This window comes from Molossus molossus, unplaced genomic scaffold (assembly GCF_014108415.1).
Source record: "Molossus molossus isolate mMolMol1 unplaced genomic scaffold, mMolMol1.p scaffold_m16_p_11, whole genome shotgun sequence".
NCBI lineage: Eukaryota > Metazoa > Chordata > Mammalia > Chiroptera > Molossidae > Molossus > Molossus molossus.
The window spans coordinates 91,173,831-91,194,687 of record NW_023425346.1 but is presented as its reverse complement, the minus strand read 5'-3'; the positions used below and the strand labels follow the sequence as shown (position 1 = coordinate 91,194,687).

Here is a 20,857-nt window from a genome sequence, read left to right as displayed (position 1 = left end):
CAGTGGTTCTCAGGTAAGCAAGTCAAACTTCAATATTTCTCGGGTGACCAGTCTTGGTTGTCATTTGAAGCCCTGAGAGAAGAACACCAGATTCCTAGAGTGTTTTCAGTGGTCATCCTGCTGCCCTCATGCGATCAAATCTGACTACAGGTTTGGGACTGCTCAGGTCCCGAGGACTGGGACTTGAAGGCTCCGCACTGAGTTTGCTCACGTGTTGCCGCTCTCTCTCTCACAGAACTCTTTCCTCTCTCTCCAAAAAGGACAAAAAACATCTTTCTGTCTCACCATCCAAACTTTACATGAGTGGCTTCCTTTCCTCACCTAATACCAGTGCAGCTAGGAATAAGGCAAATCTCAGGGTGGCAGAGAAAACAGCCAATATCTTCCTCCTCATCAACCAACTCTGAAAGGTCAAAGATCACTTGAGAAACATATTTTACATCTACTGTTCCCTGACCAACTCTCAGCAGCCCTCGTGTGGTCTGCCTGTCATGGTTCAGTGTGACAAGTTCAGACCTGGGCACAGGATTCCCTGCTGACCTCTGGAGTTCATTCTGGAGCTGAGACAGTAATTTCCTCTCTTCAAGAGTCTTGCCAACTGTATAGACTTAAATTCCATCCCATGTGTTGGTGGGAAATAGAAGAAACAAAATAGAAGTAGATACCAACATTTTCTACTTAAAATGGCTTCATTTCCAGCAACCACAGTGGGTCAGGAGAGTTCAGAGAGTAGAATATAGAGGCAAGAAGAGGACAGAAGCTTTCTTTATTCCAAATCCCAGGCTTCAGTTTGGGCTGATCTCAGGGATGGAGAGCCTGTCTCAGACGTTCCCTCATTCAATGTTTCTTCTACAGCAAAATCTCTGAACCAGCCTATAGTTCCAGGTCCCAAACAGTCTATTCAGCATGGTCACTTGCTTTCTAAATCAAATGCACAAAATATTCTCCAGTTTTCACAATTGCAGAGAAAGGTGGGCCTGATTTCATGAAAGTATCTGGTGAGGGTGGGGGGAAAGACCCTTTTCTGAGAAGTCATTTATCTCGGATAATTCTGAATGGAATCCTGGCCTCCACATCAAGTATCTTCAGAGTGGCTGAAAAGAAGGAGTTAACAGAGAACTTTTTTGTTCCAGTTACATTTAAAACACAAACTTCAACAGGGATAGGACCTTATATTTTGATAACAGAACAATGGCGAAGGAAGATCCATGATTCCAGTTTACAGCTACAGAAACTGTTGGGTGTTGTCTGCCAACAAAGAGCCTGCAGAAGCCACACATGTCACCCTCTTTTCCTGCAAAGGCTGATCTACGTGGATTCTTTCTCAAGTAGAGCACAAACCTCTCAAATCATCACTGCTGATATGAAAAATGACAGTGGGCTAAAAACAGCATCAATGCTACAAACAGATTTTGATGCCAGGAACCTCAGATTAAGGTGACAGTTAAAGGACCTCCATCAAGTCTAAACTCTAGAAATACTGTGCAGGGAACGATTACATTCTATGCACTTACAGTAGAGAAGCATATACAAAGGAAAAAAGTCAAATCCTACCAAGTGGCTTTACAAGACACACATAAGAGTGTGTGTCGTGTACACTCAAAGATTCACAGTGCCTGCTCCCCTTTCAGGAATCCACATCTTGCTCCACCAACATAACACAACAGATACACCAAAATGACAGGAGGAAAGGACTAAGGAAATGAAATTTCGAGCAGGCACTCCCTAAAAATGACCCCAAGGACCCTACTTGTGTTTCCTCATGTGCATCCTGTCATCTCAGACCTTTATGTCCCTAAAAGTGCCGCTCCTTGGAGTCCTTTCCTTCTCTTTCACCAGACTTAGGAATGATCAGCTCGAATATCATCTTCTCCAGGGAGCCTCCCTGGACTCACTGGTTCAAACAGAATGTCTCAGCTCTGTGCATGCCACCATCATTGTTTCTGCTGCACTGAGCTTTGTTATGGACTACTCATCTAATTAGAGGACATCCTCCACCCACTGTCCCCAGCACAGGGTCTGGCATACAATAAGTGCTCAATATTCTGTTGAATTAATAAACTGAAAAAGTACAGTAAATAAAGGAGAAACACACTAGCACTGATTAATGCTGTTTGGGGCACCTAATAAATGCCAGGTATCATTCTAGGCTTTTTGCCTGTATCATCTCACTTAATCCTCACAAAAACCTCACGTTCAATTTACTGGTGATGAATCTGAGACTCAGAAAAGCTAAGTATAATTAAACAACCAATGAGTGGTGCCTAGATTAAAACTTGAGTTTGTCTGATTCAACACTGCCTCTTAAACAGGAATGAAACACACACTTAGTCACTATCCCCTCAATTATCCCTAAACTTCTGGTATAAGACAAAAGCCAGTTTGGAAACACTGTTCCACTGTTTATACTAAGCCCCTTTGTGGGTGAAGTGCCAAGAGCATGCCGCTGCATTCTCATCAGCGCCACAGCCAACCCCAGCTTCCCTGGTGGCCATGGGTGCCCACTGCACACCACATCAGGGGTAGGTGAAGAGAGCCCCTCCTTCTGCACATACTGCTCAATGTCTGCCTCTCTGCATTGCACCACATGAATCCTCAGTGCCAGGAATATTGACCACAAATGGCCTGGCATCTAGCTGACTTGACACCTAATGCAAATGAGGAAGAGAAAGGCGAAGCTGTGGGTGGTCTGCTTCTTGGCAGAATGTTAAGTGGGCCAGCTGGGCAAGTGCCAGAGTAAAGTGACTCCCTTCTCTCTAACAGGATTCCAGGTCTCGTATGTCCCCGCAACAGCCATTTCCCACTCGTCTCCTCCCATAGTCCCCATGATGTGGATGGCAACCTGAAAAATGGCTACCTGTCTTCCTAGAAAAGCATAGCTGAACACAGGTCAAGCACGTTAAGATGTTTCTGTAAATCTCTTACTGGGAGATAGCTCCACAGCTAGTAAGATATCCAGGCTTGGCTAAGGCAGCTAAATCAGGAACTGCCAAGCAAAGACGGTAAACGCGGTATTGCGTCCTCCCACAACCACATCAAAGTTACAACTAAACTATAGAACAACCATCATTCAAAACCGCCTGAAATCGAGCTGAATGGAAGTCCTACAACTATGGAATTAAAGAAGCTGCATCAAGACTGGTAGGAGGGGCGGAGATGGATGGGCTGATCCCACACCCACATGTGGCGGATAAAAATCAGGAGGCTCCCGCGGCTAGGAAGGTCCTCTCTGAGGACTGAGGGGTCCCCGTCCCACACCAGACGCCCGCTCAGGGTTCCAGTGCCAGGAAGACAAGTCCCCATAACTTCTGGCTGGAAAAACCGGCGGAAACTGAGGCTCAGGGAAGCTGACGTGGCTGGAGCCGCAGGCAGCTCCTTAAAAGGCCCGCGCACGGACTTACCGGACTCACTCCCTCTAAGCTTGAAGGGGAGGCAGCTCGAGGGGTGCCAGAAACATACAGGGAAGAACTGAGCTGTTTGGCACTGGAGCAAGGGCTGGAGAGGGGGCTTTCTCCAGGACAAACGTGCTGTCAGAGGCCTTTGTTCCTTTGGTGAGCCCTTCCCTGGGGCGGCAGACAGCTGCCATATCTGGGACTCCAGCAACCTGGCTCACACTGGTAGCCCCGCCCTGGTGATTCCCTGAGGCCCCACCCCACCCAACTTTCAGGCCCACCCAAGCTGTGCCAGTTGCTTAATCATAGGATTGGCCTGTCTTGGATCCTGCTTCAGGTGTTCCTAAATTCTTTCTTTCTTTCTTTCTTTTTTTTTTATCCTCACCCGAGGATATTTTTCCATTTTTTGTACAGATAGAATGGGAGGGAGAGAGAGGAAGGGAGAGACAGTGAGAAACATCGACGTGAAGGGACACATCGAGAGGCTGCCACCCGCACGACCAACCAGGGCCGGGGACAAACTGCAACCGAAGTACGTGCCCTTAGCGGGAACCAAACCCGGGTCTCTCCGGACCGCAGGCCAATGCTCTAACCGCTGAGCAAAACTGGCCAGGGCCTAAATTCTTTCAAATAAGCAGCATCTGGTCTCAGATAGCCCCATACCGCTCGTAAGTAATACACAGAAACAAACACAGGGGGGCAGCCAAAATGAGGAGACAAAGAAACAGGTCCCAAATGAAAGAACAGAACAAAACCCTAAGAAAAGAACTAAGCAAAATGGAGATAAGCAACCTAACAGATGCTGAATTCAAAATACTGCTTATAAGGATGCTCAGTGAACTTAGTGAGGGCCTCAAGAGCATAAAAAAGGACCAGTCAGAAATGATGGATGCACAGTTAGAAACGAAGGAGGCTTTAATTGAAATAAAGAATAATTTACAAAGATTCAATAGTAGAGTACGTAACTCCAAGAAGCAAACCACTAATTTGGAATATAAGGAAGCAAAAAAAAAAAGCCCAATCAGAACAGCAAAAAGAAAAAGGAATCCAAAAAAATGAGGATAGTGTAAGGAGCCTCTGGGGCAACTTCAAATGTGCCAACATTCACATCTTGGGGGTGCCAGAAGGAGAAGAGAGAGAACAAGAAATTGAAAACCTGTTTGAAACAATAATGGCAGAAAAATTCCCTAACTTGGTGAAGGAAACAGACATACAAGTCCAGGAAGCACAGAGAGTCCCAAATAAGATGAACCCCAAGAGGCCCACACCAAGACACATCATCATCAAAATGCAAAAGGTTCAAGACAAAGAGAGAATCTTAAAAGCAGCAAGAGAAAAGCAGTTAGTTACCTACAAGGGAATTCCCATAAGGCTGTCAGCTGATTTCTCAAAAGAAACTTTGCAGGCCAGAAGGGAGTGGCAAGAAATATTCAGAGTGATGAAAAACAAGAACCTACAACCAAGATTACTCTATCCTGCAAAGCTGTCATTTAGAATCGATGGCCATATAAAGAGTTTCCCAGACAAGAAAAAGTTAAAGGAGTTCATCACCACCAAACTGTTATTATATGAAATGATGAAGGGTCTTTTTGAAGAAAAAGATAAAATATGTGAACAAACAAAATGGCAATGAATACATATCTATCGACAATGGAATCTATAAACAAAATGAACAGGCAGAACAGAAACATTCTCATAGACGCAGAGAACATTTTGTTGGTTGCCAGATGGGAGGGTAGTTTGGGGAATGGGTGAAAAAGGTGAAAGAATTAAGAAGTACAAATTCATTGCTAGAATGACAAACCTCAAAGGGAAAAGGACTGGGGGGTAGAAAGAAATAAACAAAGAACTTATATGCATAACCAATGGACACAGACAATAGTATGGGAAAAGGTGGGAGGGGGGCAGGACAGGTAAGGAGGGGGTCAATGGGGGAAAAATGAGGAACATCTGTAATACATTCAACAATAAAGATGAAAAAAAAAAAAAGAACATGAAGTAGCTCTGGCTGGTTTAACTCAGTGGTTAGAGTGTCGGCCTGTGGATCAGAGTCGTGGGTTCAATTGTGGTCAAGGGTGGGCACGTACCTCGGTTGTGGTTTGGTCCCCAGCCCTTGTGGGGGTCATGCAGGAGGCAACCAGTCGATGTGTCTCTCTCACATTGATGTTTCTCTCTCTCTCCCTCCCACTCTATCTGAAGATAAATGGGAAAAAGTATCCTCGAGTCAGGATTTTAAAAAAAGAAAGAGAGAGAGAGAGAAAGAACGAACGAACATGAAATAAACAGTATCACGTATAAATGTTCTAATGTGGCGTCACTGTTTTGGTTCAGAAGTAGTATCTGGTGGAGACAAGGGCATGATGGTTGCTAAAGGCAACTTTCTTCTGCCCTGGCCGGTGGCTCAGTCAGTTGGAGCATAGTCCCATACAACAAAAGGTCGATCCCTGTTTGGGGTGCATATGGGAGGCAACCAATTGATATTTCTCTTACATCATTATTTCTCTCTCTCCCCGCCCCTTCCTCTAGCATTAAAATAAATAAAAATCCTTGGGTGAGAATTAAAAAAATAAAGCAACTTTTCGCTTTCTCCTTACAGATTCCTGAAAATAAAGACTCCATGTGATGGGGAAGCACAGAGCTAGGTAGAACAACCCAGGCCCCCTGACTGCTGCCACTGGTCACCTTTTCCTGTATGCTACCCTCAACAACACTGCCATTCAAGTGCTAAAAAATGATCCCATGGCCAATGCAGAGTGACACATTTCAAAAAGCTTTAGAAGGCCCAAAATATACAATGCAGAGGAAGTGAGAAATTGGTTTTAAAATCTAACACACTAAGCCCTGGCCAGTTTGGCTCAGCGGTTAGAGCGTCGGCCTGCGGTCCGGAGAGACCCGGGTTCGGTTCCCGCTAAGGGCACGTACTTCGGTTGCAGTTTCTCCCCGGCCCTGGTTGATCGTGCGGGTGGCAGCCACTCGATGTGTCCCTTCACGTCGATGTTTCTCTCTCTCTCTCCCTCCCACTCTATCTGTACAAAAAATGGAAAAATATCCTCGGGTGAAGATAAAAAAAAAAAAAAAAAATCTAACACACTAAGAATAGTGGTTTCTGCCATAAAAATCAAAGTCCAGACGAGCAAATAATGTCTGGCACCCAGGTCCCACAGACAGCATACATTCAGAAGGCGATTTTCTGCAAGGCCATAAAACCTGTCCTTTGTAGTGTACTTGGGGCTCCTGACACAATGGCTGTGAGACCCTTCTCCTATGTTTCCTCAGATTTCTAAGTGCACTGTGATGATACAAACTTGCTGTGTCTGTGTGTATGCCTTTAGAATCCAAGAGGCAGGATGCTTATCTCCCAGGAGACATTTTAGGAAATATCAAAGGAAAGAGAACAAGAAGAAAAGGTATTTATATATGTAGAAGGCCTCACACAGGCCACTAATAAAAGCCTTATTACAAAAACACTCAATTTAAGCAAATCTAAACTTGTAATAATTGGTGATTCTATGTAAATTAAAAGGATTCACAAGTTCCATTATTTTCACTCAATTTACATATACTTTTAGCCACATATATTTACTACTTAAGACAAACAAAGACATCCATGCTTACTCTAAGTCCAAAGGATCCAATATCAGTTGACCCTCCAATTGACAGCTTACAAAGAACTTACTTCAGGAACAAATAAACTGACCTTATCTGGAAAATAATATTTTGAATAATCTAACATATACATATATTTTTTTAATCCTCACCCAAGGATATATTTCCACTTATCTTTAGACAGAGTAAGGGAGGGAAAGAGAGAGACAGAGAGAAACATCGATGTGAGAGAGACACATCAACTGGTTGCCTCCCTTGTGACCCCAACCAGAGCTGGGGATGAACCGTAAGGTATGTACCCTTTGGCCAGAACCGAACCCGGGTCTCATTGGTCCGCGGGTCGACGCTCTAACCGCTGAGCCAAACCAGCCAGGGCTAACATATTTTTGAAAACTACTAAGCTTACACCTTTCTTGCTCCTACACACCCCTAGGGAACAGGAGGGCTTAAGGGGCAAAAGGGGTAGAAGACTTCCCGTTTAGAAGAAACGAGCCTGTTTCTGGTTAAAGATCCTTAGTCAAAATCCAAACAGGAAAATGTCCATCTGAAAAGAAAGGTGAGAGGAGCTAAGGAAAGAGTTCTTGGGAAGAAAAGTCCCTCTGAAGCAGCTCTCAGAACATTTTAAAAATATGTTTATGGAAAAACAAAAGGTCTGAAAGAATATACACTAAACTATCAGGGTGGTTATCTTGGGGAGAGGGGTGGGATAAAGGATTGGACAGTGGAGGGGAGTGGGCCATTTCTCCAGTTTACTTCATAGGCAGCTGTATTGTCTGATCTTTTGAAATCAAACAACAAACAAACAAACATGTATTACTTGTGTGAAATTTTCCAAGAGTCTCCAGGGCACTACCACTACTTACAGCCATGCTGCATCAGCACCTAGCACCCCTTGGTGACTTGCATTAAACAGAGCTCTGATGAACAGCAAATCCATTCAATGCTGAAACAACACAGCTGGAATGTTTGGGGAAAAGATGAGAGAGGAAGTACCAGAACTCCCACTGGGTAGTGGTGAGATCAAACTAGAAAATTCACAAAATGCACAGCACGTGGTCCATGCTAAACATTCAAGGGCTGGTATCACACTCATCATTACTAGTACCAAATGATCTGACCTTCTTGCAAAACACATGGAGCAGGCAATAATTATTCCACCACAGAATTTCAGCTAGTACAAGTAATATTTTTTTTAAATAAAAAAAACATAATTGTCTTGTCATTTGGGAACTTTTGTGATACTTGCTATATTACCAGTAAGCAGATTTTAAGCTGCAAGTGTGACTTGGCACTAAAAAGCAACTGAAAAGTGGTTTGGGGCATACCAAGAAAGACCTTCGCTTCTGGGTCTTCTATAGTTTTTATAACTAGAGGGTTGGGACTTCTGAAAACACCAAGTGAAGAGTTAAAAAGTGATTGTGAGTCACCTAGTGTCCAGACCCTGGTTCCCACATACCATTTATCAATTAAAGGAACCAAGGAACTAGAGTTCCTTGAAAAACAGCTGGGGCGGGAAAAACATCAGATGAGCCTGGAATATTCTGTAAAAAGTAAGGAAGTACTCAAAATTTGATAGGAACTTGTCATAAGAACACAGAAACAGCTAACATCACATTTAATATGAAACACTAGATGTTTTCCCTCTAAAATTGGGAGCAAGGGAAGGACGTCTACTCTCCTCATTTCTATTTAACACTGTACCAGAAATTCTAACCAGTGCAATAAGGCATGAAAAAGAAATTAAAGGCATGTAGGTTGCAAAGGAAGAAGTACAACTATATTTATTTGCAGGAGACATCATCCTGTACATAGAAATTCCAAAGAAATCTACACAAAACCTACTAGAATAAGCAAGTTTTGCAAGACTGTAAGATACAAGATCAATATACAAAAAATATATTTTACTTCTATATGTAACAACAAACAAGCAAAATAAAATCAACAATTCTATTCACAATAGCATCAAAAAGAATAAAATACTTAGAAATAAATTTAACAAAAGAAGTACACTGAAAACTCTAAATCACTGCTGAGGAAGTAAAGACCTCAAGATTTAACAAGTGCATGAATTGGAAGACTCAATATTGTTAAAATGGAAATTCCTCCCAAATTGATCTAGGGAGTAAACACAATTCCTATCAAAACCCCAGCAGGCTTTTCTGGAGAAATTGACAAGCTGACCCTAAAATTTACATGGAAATAGAAAAGACTAGAACGGCCAAAACAATTTTGAAAAACAATGAACAAAGTTGAGAATTTAACTAGCTGATTTCAAAACTTAGCATAAAGCTACAAGATCAATATGTAATGAAGATACATAATATTAGCAAAAGAAGAGACATATAACCAATGGAACAGAAAAGAGTCTAGAAATAAACTCTTATATTAATGGTCAATAGGCACACCTCATTTTATTACGCTTTGCTTTATTTAGCTTCACTGTGGTGTTTTTTTAACAAACTGAAAGCAAGACCTTACACCAGCAAAAAAGATTATGACTTGCTTCACTGTGGTAGTCTGGAACTGAACCCACAAAATCTACAAGATACATCTATATCTTTTAATACAGTTGCCTACGCAATTTAATGAGGAAAAAGATAGTCTGTAACAAATGATGCTGGAACAACTGGATATCCATACACAAAACAATGAACTTAGCCCTGGCCAGTTTGGCTTAGCAGTTAGAGCACTGGCCCACGGACCTCGATTCCTGGTCAACAGCACATACCTGGGTTGCAGGTTCAATTCCCGGCCCCAGTTGGGGTGCAGGAGGCAACCAATTGATGTCTCTCTCACATCGATATTTCTCTCTCTCTCCCCCTCCTTCCCTTCCACTCTACCTAAAAATCAATAGAAAGGTATCCTTGAATGAGGGTTAACAATAACAACTAAAAATCAACTTAGACCCTTACCTTACATCATAAATGAACTCAAAATGGATCAGAGAGCTAAATGTAAGAACTAAAACTATAAAACTTCTGGTAGAAAACACAGAAGAAAATTTTTATGACATTGGGCTAGCCAAAGATTTATTAGATATGATACCAAAAGCATGACTGATAAAAGGAAAATGTGACAACCATCCAGCTCTTAGCTGGATTGTATCACAATTTAAAACTTAGAGTCCTGGCAAGTGTGGCTCAGTAGTTAAAGCGTTGGCCCATGCACTGACAAGTCTTGGGTTCAATTCCCGGTCAAGGGCACATGCCTGGATTGTAGGTTTAATCTCTAGCCCCTGTCAGGGCACGCGCATGCAGGAGGCAACCAATCAATTCTCTCTTACATCGATTTCTCTTTGCCCCACCTTCCACTCTCTCTAAAAATCAATGGAAAAAAAATCCTCAGATAAGGATTAACCGGGGGGGGGGGGGGGGGAATAGGAAAATCACTACTAAGAAGATGAAAAAAATCCATGAACTGAGAGAAAATATTTACAATGATAAAGGACTTGTATCCAAAATATAGAAAAACTCGTACAATTCAATAAGATGAAAACCAACCCAATGTTTAAAATAGGCAATTTTAAAAATAGATAAAATATTTTAACAGATACTTTACTGCCCTGGTCAGTTTGGCTCAGCGGTTAGAGCGTCGGCCTGCGGTCCGGAGAGACCCGGGTTCGGTTCCCGCTAAGGGCACATACTTCGGTTGCAGTTTGTCCCCGGCCCTGGTTGGTCGTGCGGGTGGCAGCCACTCGATGTGTCCCTTCACGTTGATGTTTCTCTCTCTCCCTTCCTCTCTCTCCCTCCCACTCTATCTGTACAAAAAATGGAAAAATATCCTCGGGTGAGGATAAAGAAAACAAAAAAACAAAAACAGATACTTTACTAAAGAAGACATACAAATGACTAATAAACACATGAGAAGATGATCAATATCATTAGTCATCAGGGAAATGAAAATTAAAACCGTAATGAAATACTACTACGTACCAACTGGAACAACTATAATCAAATAAACTGATAATACTAAGTGGGGCCAGAATATGGAGAAATTAGGATTTTCATATATTGCTAGCAGGAATGTAAAATGGTCCAGCCACTTTGAAATAGCTTGGCAGTTTCTTTAAAAGTTTAATATGTAGTGACCCACCAATTCCACTCCTAGGTAGCTGCCCAAGAGAAAGAAAAGCACATGTGCAAACAAAGACACACACAAATGTTCACAGCAGTGTTTTCCATAATAGGCAAAAACTAAAAGCAACTCAAATATCCATTAACTGGTGAAGGAATAAACATAATATATCTATATATTGGAATAATGTAAAAAGCAATAAAAGCAGTGAACTGATACATGCAACAACCCTGATTAATCCTAAAAACCTTATGCTAAGGAAAAGAAGCCAGATGCAAAAGACTACATATAACATGATTCCATTTTCACAAAATTTCTAGAAGAGACAAAATTATAGAGATAGAAAGTAGATCAGGCCCTCACCAGGTGGTTCAATTGGTTAGAGTGTCATCTCGTACACCAAAGGGTTGTGGTTTTGATTCTTGGTCAGAGTATATACCTAGGCTGCGGGTTCAATCCCTGATTGGGGCGCATTCAGGAGGGCAACTGATTGATGTTTATCTCTCACATTGATGTTTCTCTCTCTCTCCCCATTTCTCAAGCATATCCTTGGGTGAGAATTTTAAAAAAGAAACAATAGATCAATGGTTGTTTGGGGCTAAGATAGGAACAAGGAACGACTACAAATTGGAAAGAGGAAACATTTTGGGGTAATGAAAATGTTCCTAAACCAGATTGTAGTGATGGTTGCACAAATGTACAAATTCATTAAAAGCCACTGAACTCTACCTTTATACTGGATGAATCAATTGTGTGGCTTATAAATTATACCTCAATAAAGTTGTTAAAAGAAAAAGGGCAAAAAAAAACAGGGGAGCCAGCTAAAGAGGCTCCCTCTCACCAAATCTGGGACAATATGAACAGCAAAATAAGTAAGTATGCGATTAAGTAAAAGAAGGATCCATAAATCCATATTGATATAAATGAATAAAAAAATGAATGAATAAATGGGGAAGAAGGAACTCTTCTTCACTGTAGAATTCCAACTAATAAGAATAGAAAATCTCCATTGCCAACCACTACAGTAATAACTCCTTCAGGTAAAACTTAGCAGTAAATGCTAAAATTGGGAAATAGGATAATTATATTCTTTCTAACTATCTCTCCACCAGATATTTGTTAATTACCAAAGGAAAAAAATGTAACTTTATAGTGGAGAAACCTGGCAGACAAGACAGCACCTTAATCAAGTGGTCAAAATCACCATCATCAGAAATAGCACAAACTGACATTATATGCCTCATGGTACGATGAACTGAAGGACATATCATCACTTCTCTGATTTCTTGCCAAAAACGCATCATCTTGAAGGCATGAGAAAGTATCAGACAAGGCCAAATTGAGGTCATTCTACAGAATAACTGGTCTGTACTCTTCAAATGTGTCAAACTCATTAAAGACAAAGAAAGGCTGAGGAACTATTCAGATTAAAGGAGGCTAAAAGGACACGACAGCTGAATACAATGTGTGATCCTGAAACAGATAAAGAACATTGACAAGACAACGGTGAAAGAGGTAGATCAGAATAGCATTATAGCATATGGTATTATATCAACATTAATTTCCTGATTTTGACCATCATACTGTGGCAATGTAAGAGAATATCCTTGTTTTAGGAAGCATTTAGGAAATATTCTGATGTAAAGGGATATCATGTCTACAAATTACTCTCAAACATTTCAAAAAACAGTTCACAATTCACATAAAAATGAATAATACTCTAACCGCTGAGCAAAACCTGCCAGGGCTAAATAGGATTCTTTGTACTAATTTTACAACTATTGTGCAAGTCTGAAATCATTTCAAAATTAAATAAGTTACAAAACAAAAACTCCTCGGCCGTCCCTCGCCACTTCGCGCTTCAACTTTCACGGCTTCACTCTATCGCGGTTTTTTAAAATATATTCATTAAAAAGTTGATTGAGACAGTGAAATGATACAGCAGGCTCGGTTGTCTGAGTCAACAATTAAAATGAAAATCACTATAAGTATGGACTATGTACTTGAGCACCCCAGGAATCCTTCAACACCAGGTGCAACCACTAGAGTCTTGACTGGGGGATCCACCTGTCATCCCTAAGGTACAAGAACTGAGGTCACATGCCTGATGAAAAGCCTCACTAGAACACAAGTCTTTTCAATGTATCCACTAGAGGTGGGCACCTTAACATGAACCCAGCACACTCCACTCTAACCTGCCAGTGTATCTGCAAACTATGGCTTAAGGGGAGTTTAAGGAAGAAGGTACACACCACAGCCTGGCAGATGAAGTTTAATAGTACTTTCTCTGGGGCCCATCAACACAATGTGGGTGTAGGTGTGGGGGTGAGGGTGGTCTCTCCAACTTTGAGAAGAGAAATGCTGTTTAAATCTGATTCTATGTGAAAACCTCACTACCCAACAAAACACAAGTCTTGTCTTGCCTTCAACTGAGAGAGCAGATGCTGTTAGCACAACCTGAGAAACAGGAACCTAGAGGCTGAGATAAGGACTGTAGGGCTAGAGTCAAGAAAACAAGGGGACAGTGTGGGAAGTTCAAAGTTCTCTATGACTGCTGTTCTTCAAGGAAGAAACACATTATCTTTTAATCTCCTCGACATTAGATGGGAATGTCACACTTTAGTAAAAAGTCTAAGTGCTAAGGGAAGTGGGAGGAGGACTAAAAAAACAGGAATGATCAATTACATTCCTCACTTAACCTTACTTAATCTTTAGAAACAGGAAAAATGCTATAATTGCACAAAGACAACTTCAATAAAAAAATATCTAGACAAAAGGGCCTAAGTCCCTGGGACAGGTGTTTATGCAACACAGAATGTCCCAACATGCCCTTTGATAATTTCACCCTGATCTTCACTTCCATTCACACAATCCATCAACAAGTCCTTCCAACTTCAAATATGTGTCCTTGAATCCATCTATTCTCTCCATTTCCAGTTATTACCTTAGTTCAAATTACCATCATCTCTCATGTGCTGGTTTCCCTGCTTCTACTCTTACCATTTCTTATAATCCATTACACAGTGGCCATGGTGCTCTTGTTAAAAGGCTGCTTAGAGCCATTAGATGGCTCCAAGGCCTATGTGACCTGACTCCTGACTCTCCTCAGACCTTATAAGCCACTTTTCCCCCATCGCCAGGCGTGTTCCCAGGGTCTCTGCTGTTTCCTCTAAAATACCAGCTGGCTGGACTTCCGGTCAAGATGGTGGCGTAGAGTACTTGCCTCCTCACTCAACCACATCAAAATTACAACTACAGCACAACCATCATTCAGAACCACCTAAAATCGAGCTGAATGTAAGTCCTACAACTACGAAATTAAAGCAGCTGCTACACCAAGACTGATGGGGGGCAGAGGCACAGACGATCTGGTCCCACACCCACGAGTGGCAGATAAAAATCAGGACACCTGGGCTGGGAAGGTCTTCCCTGAGGAGCAAGGGGTCTCCGCCCCATACCAGGCGCCCATGTTCAGGGTTAAAGTGCCAGAAGAGAAGTCCCCATAACTTCTGGCTATAAAACCAGTGGGAACTTAGGCTGAGGGAGGCTGTGGCTGCTGGAGCCCCAGGCAGTTCCTCTTAAAGGGCCCACACACGGACTTACTCGGACTTGCTCCCTCTAAGCTCCGAGGGGAGGCATCTTGAAAGGCACCAGTGATATACAGGGAAGAACTGAGCTGTTTGGCCTTGGGACGAGGCCTGAAGAGGCAGCTTTCTCTCAGACAGACGTGCTGGTGGAAGCCTTTGTTCCTTGGGATTCCAGCAACCTTGCTGCACTGTTTGCTCTGCCCTGGTGATTCCCTGAGGCCCTGCCCCATCCAACCTTCAGGTCACCCAAACTGTTTTTAATTGGCTTATCTCTGATCCTGCTTCAGAGTTTCCTAAAATCTCTCAAACAAGCAGCATCTGGTCTCAGCGAGCCCCATACCTCTCATTAAGTGGCCCCAGGCCTGACACTAAAAGCAGCCAGCCTTGGTTCACAACTTGGCTTTCCCTGGGCACCTCCAAGCCCAGCACAAGCAGCAGCCATCGGTAGATCACTTAGTAGCTTATGTCGGAGAGCCCCGGATAGAGCACAGGCAGTGGCTGAGCTTGCCCCAGAGCCAGCACACCCAGTGGACAGCTTCAGACCACCACCCAACCACCTCCACAGGTGACACACTCAATGAGCAGACTCAGTGGGTACCAGAGCCCTGATGAAGTAAGTCTTGCTCTGTGTGGTGGGCCCCTACACAGCTGATCCTCCAAGGGAGTCAGAGGCCAGTGGTCATTGGGCACAGCCAGTCCTTGCAGATGATCAGCCTAAGTAAATCCCTCGTATTGACATGACAACAGCAATCAAGTCTCAATTACAACAGAAGGGTGTATAGTCCACACTAGGAGTGCACCTTGAGGGCCCAACTGGGGTGATCAGGGAGGCTGTGCCACTGGATCCTACAGGACACCTACAATAGGCCACTCTTCGAAGCCTAGGAGACATTGCAACTCTACATAATACACAGAAACAATCCCAGGGAAGCAGCCAAAATGAGGAGACAAAGAAACATGTCCCAAATGAAAGAAGAGAACAAAACTCCCGGAAAAGAACAAAACAAAATGGAGATACGCAAGCAATCAGATGCAGAGTTCAAAACACTGGTTATAATGTTGCTCAAGGACTTCCGGTCAAGATGGTGGCGTAGGTAAACGCGGTATCGCGTCCTCCCACAACCACATCAAAGTTACAACTAAACTACAGAACAACCATCATTCAAAACCGCCTGAAATCAAGCTGAATGGAAGTCATACAACTACGGAACTAAGGAAAAAAAAAAAAAGCAGCTACATCCAGACCGGTAGGAGGGGCGGCGGCGCGAGGGGGGCGGCGGCGCGGCGGCGCGGCGGCGGCGGCGGAGCACGCAGCAGCGAGACAGGCTGGTCCCACACCCAAGCGTGGTGGATAAAAATCAGGAGGATCCCGCAGCTGGGAAGGTCCTTCCTGAGGACTGAGGGGTCCCCGTCCCACACCAGGTGCCCCGCTCAGGGTTCCAGTGCCAGGAAGAGAAGTCCCCATAACTTCTGGCTAGAAAAACCAGCGGAAACTGAGGCTCAGGGAAGCTGAAGCGGCTGGAGCCCCAGGCAGCTCCCTAAAGGGCCCGTGCACGGACTTATCGACTCTCTCCCTCTAAGCTCGGAGGGGAGGCAGCTCGAGGGGCACCAGAGACACACAGGGAAGAACTGAGCTGTTTGGCACTGGAGCGAGAGCTGGAGAGGGGGCTTCCTCGGGGACAAACGTGCTGTCAGAGGCCTTTGTTCCTTTGGTGAGCCCTTCCCGGGGGCGGCAGACAGAAGCCATATCTGGGACTCCAGCAACCTGGCTCACACTGGTAGCCCCGCCCTGCTGACTCCCTGAGGCCCCGCCCCGCCCCACACAACTTCAACAAGCTGTTGCCACTTGCTTAACCATAGGATTGGCCGGTCTTGGATCCTGCTTCAGGTTTTTCCTAAAATCTTTCAAACGAGCAGCACCGGGTCTCAGCGAGCCCCATACCTCTCATTAAGTAATACACAGAAACAAACACAGGGAGGCAGCCAAAATGAGGATACAAAGAAACAGGTCCCAAATGAAAGAACAGAACAAAACCCCAATAAAAGAACTAAGCAAAAGGGAGATAAGCAACCTAACAGATACTGAGTTCAAAATACTGCTTATAAGGATGCTCAATGAACTTAGTGAGAACCTCAGTGAACTTAGGGAGGGCATCAAGAGCATAAAAAAAAACCAGTTAGAAATCATGGATACACAGTTAGAATTAAAGGAGGCATTAACTGAAATAAAGAATAATTTACACAGCTTCAATAATAGAGTATGTAGATCCAAGGAGCAAACCATCGATTTGGAATATAAGGAAGCAAAAAATCCCCAATCAGAACAGCAAAAAGAAAAAAGAATCCAAAAAAATGAGGATAGAGTAAGGAGCCTCTGGGATAACTTCAAGCGTGCCAACATTCGCATCTTGGGGGTGCCCGAAGGAGAAGAGAGAGAACAAGAAATTGAAAACCTGTTTGAAACAATAATGGCAGAAAACTTTCCTAACTTGGTGAAGGAAACAGACATACAAGTCCAGGAAGCCCAGAGAGTCCCAAACAAGAGGAACCCCAAGAGGCCCACACCAAGACACATCATCATCAAAATGCAAAAGGTTCAAGACAAAGAGAGAATATTAAAAGCAGCAAGAGAAAGGCAGCTAGTTACCTACAAGGGAGTACCCATTAGGCTGTCAGCTGATTTCTCAAAAGAAACTTTGCAGGCCAGAAGGGAGTGGCAAGAAATATTCAGAGTGATGAAAACCAAGAACCTACAACCAAAATTACTCTATCCTGCAAAGCTGTCATTTAGAATCGATGGACATACAAAAACTTTCCCAGACAAGAAAAAGTTAAAGGAGTTCATCACCACCAAACCGTTATTATATGAAATGATGAAGGGTCTTTTTGAAGAAAAAGATAAAATATATGAACAAACAAAATGGCAATGAATACATAACTATCAACAATGGAATCTACAAACAAAATGAACAGGAAGAACAGAAACATTCTCATAGATACAGAGAACATTTTATTGGTTGCCAGTTGGGAAGGGGGTTGGGGGAATGGGTGAAAAAGGTGAAGGGATTAAGAAGCACAAACTCATTGCTAGACTGACAAACCTCAAAGGGAAAGGGGTTGGGGGGGTGGGAAGAAATAAACCAAAGAACTTATATGCATAACCAATGGACACAGACAATAGTGTGGGAAAAGGTGGGAGGGGGGCGGGAGTGGGGAGGAGGGGGTCAATGGGGGAAAAATGTGGAACATCTGTAATACATTTTACATCCAACAATAAAGATTTGGGAAAAAAAATAATAATAATGTTGCTCAAGGAACTTGGTGAGACCTTCAAGGAACTTAGTGAGACCTTCAAGGAACTTAAGGAGGCCTCTAAGGAACTTTGTGAGAACATCAACAATATAAAAGAAAAAAAAAAAAAAAAACCAGCCAGAAATGAAGGATGCACTAACTGAAATAAATAATAATTTGCAGGGGATCAATAGTAGAGTAGGTAAAGCCAAGAGGCAAACCATCAATTTGGAATATAGGGAAGCAAAAACACTCAATCAGAACAGCAAAAAGAAAAAATAATTTTTAAAAATGAGGATAGTGTAAAAAGCCTCTGGGACAACTTTAAGCATGCCAACATTCGCATCATGGGGTGCCAGAAGAAGAGAAAGAACAAGAAATTGAAAACCTATTTGAAAAAATGACAGAAAACTTCCCTAACTTGGTGAAGGAAACAGACATACAAGTCCAGAAAGCACAGAGAGTCCCAAACAAGATGGACCCAAAGAGGTCCACATCAAGACACATCATCATCAAAATGCAAAAGGATCAAGACAAAGAGAGAATCTTAAAAGCAGCAAGAGAAAAGCAGTTCATTACCTACAAGAAAGCTCCAATAAGACCGTCAGCTGATTTTTCAAAAGAAACTTTGCAGGCCAGGAAGGACTGGCAAGAGATATTCAAGGTGATGAAAAGCAACAGCCTATAACCAAGATTACTCTGTCCTGGAAAGCTATCATTTAGAATCGATGGACATCTCAAGAGTTTCCCAGACAAGAAAAAGCTAAAGGAGTTCATCCCCACCAAACCAGTGAAATGTTGATGGGTCTTCTTGAAGGAGAAGAAGAACAAAAATATGAACAATAAAATGGCAATTAATGCATATCTATCAACAATTGAATCTACAAACAAAATGAGCAAGCAGAACAGAAACAGACTCTTAGATACAGAAAACTTTTTGTTGCTTGCCAGATGGGTGGGGTCTGGGGGATGGGTGAAAAAGATGAAGGAATTAAGAAGTACAAATTAGTGGTTAGACTGATGAACCTCAAATGGAAGGGGGGAGGGAGGGCAGGATGAGATAAACCAAAGAACTTTCACGCATATATGCATAACCAATGGACACTAACAATAGTGTGGGGAAGTCAGGAGGGGGTCAAGATTGGGGAGGAGAGGGTCAAGGGGGAAAAAAGGAGGGGACATCTGTAATACGTTCAACAATAAAGACGAGCTCGCCCTGGCCAGTTTGGCTCAATGGTTAGAGAGTTGGCCTACAGTCCAGAGAGACCTGGGTTCGGTTCCCGCTAAGGACACGTACCTCGGTTGCAGTTTGTCCCCGGCCCTGGTTGGGTCGTGTGGGTGGCAACCACTCGATGTATCCCTTTCACATCGACGTTTCTCTCTCTCTCTCCCCCTCCCACTATATCTGAACAAAAAATGGAAAAAATGTCCTCAGGTGAGGATAAAAAAAAAAAAGATGATTTAAAAGAATAAAACAAATTCAGCCAGTGTGGCTCAGTGGTTGAGCATCGACCCATGCACCAAGAAGTCACTGGTTAGATTCCTGGTCAGGACACATGCCCAGGTTGTGGGCCAGTTCCCCAGTGGGGAGCATGCAGGAGGCGGCCAATCGATGTTCTTTCTCATTGATGTTCTTTCTCATCAATGTTTCTATCTTTCTCTCCCTCTCACTCTAAAATCAATAAAGGAGGAAAAAAAAAACCATATATTTAAAATAAATAAAATAAAATAACAGATAGCTGAATGACCAGCTCAGTTAGCATTCAGCTCATATCACCACACCTCCAAGAGCCTGTCTACCCTAATGCTGCAACACCCCTAATCATTCCCTATCACATAACCTTGTTCTACCAGGGGTGGGGAACCTTTTTTCTGCCAAGGGCCATTTGGATATTTATAACATCATTCACGAGCCATACAAAATTATCAACTTAAAAACTAGCCTGCTATATTTGGTCAGGCTAATTTGGTGAGGTGTGTGTTAGCTGGTATTGATTTCTTGGGCCTTATATGGCCTGCAGGCCAGATATTCCCACCCATTAGTCTGTTTCATTCTTCCACTATCTAAAATTACTATATATAAACATTGCCCTATAACTGCCTAAAGAAACAATGAAAGGATAAACAAAATCTGATTTTTTTTTATCCTCACCCAAGGACATTTTTCCATTTTTTGTTCAGATAGAGTGGGAGGGAGAGAGAGGAAGAGAGAGAGAGAGAGAGAGAAACGTCGACGTGAAAGGGACACAACGAGTGGCTGCCACCCACATGACCAACGAGGGCCAGGGACAAATTGCAACGAAGGTACGTGCCCTTAGCAGGAACCGAACCTGGGTCTCTCTGGATCGCAGGCTGATGCTCTAACCGCTGAGCCAAACCGGCCAGGGCAGAATCTGATATTTGTTAAACATTTTTTTTTTTATCCTCACCCGAAGACATTTTTTCATTTTTTGTTCAGATAGAGTGGGAGGGAGAGAGAGAGAGAAACATCGATGTGAAAGGGACACATCGAGTGGCTGCCTCCCGCACAACCCAACTAGGGCTGGGGACAAACTGCAACCGAGGTACGTGCCCTTAGCGGGAACCAAACCCAGGTCTCTCCGGACTGCAGGCTGAGGCTCTAACCGCTGAGCCAAACCGGCCACGGCAGAATCTGGTATTTTTTAAAACAGGTTACAAATGGGGTATGAGACTTCTCTGTGTATACCTTTTGCTATCATTTTAATTTGTGAGCTACATAAATGAATCACCTAGTCAAAAATCTTAATAATTATATTTTAACATGAAAACTTTATTTAAACATTCCTTTGCTATTTGTCTATCTTCTCTTCCAGAATGAAATCTCTATGAGAACTGGGACATTGTTCACATAGCATATGCCCAGCCTTGGAAATGTAATCAGGATTC

General features: G+C 42.9%; 1 protein-coding gene across 1 annotated transcript in view; it reads right to left on the bottom strand.

The window, feature by feature from the left end:
- TTLL4 (tubulin tyrosine ligase like 4) overlaps nt 1–20,857 on the bottom strand; it is a 47,004-nt gene that overhangs the window by 19,642 nt on the left and 6,505 nt on the right.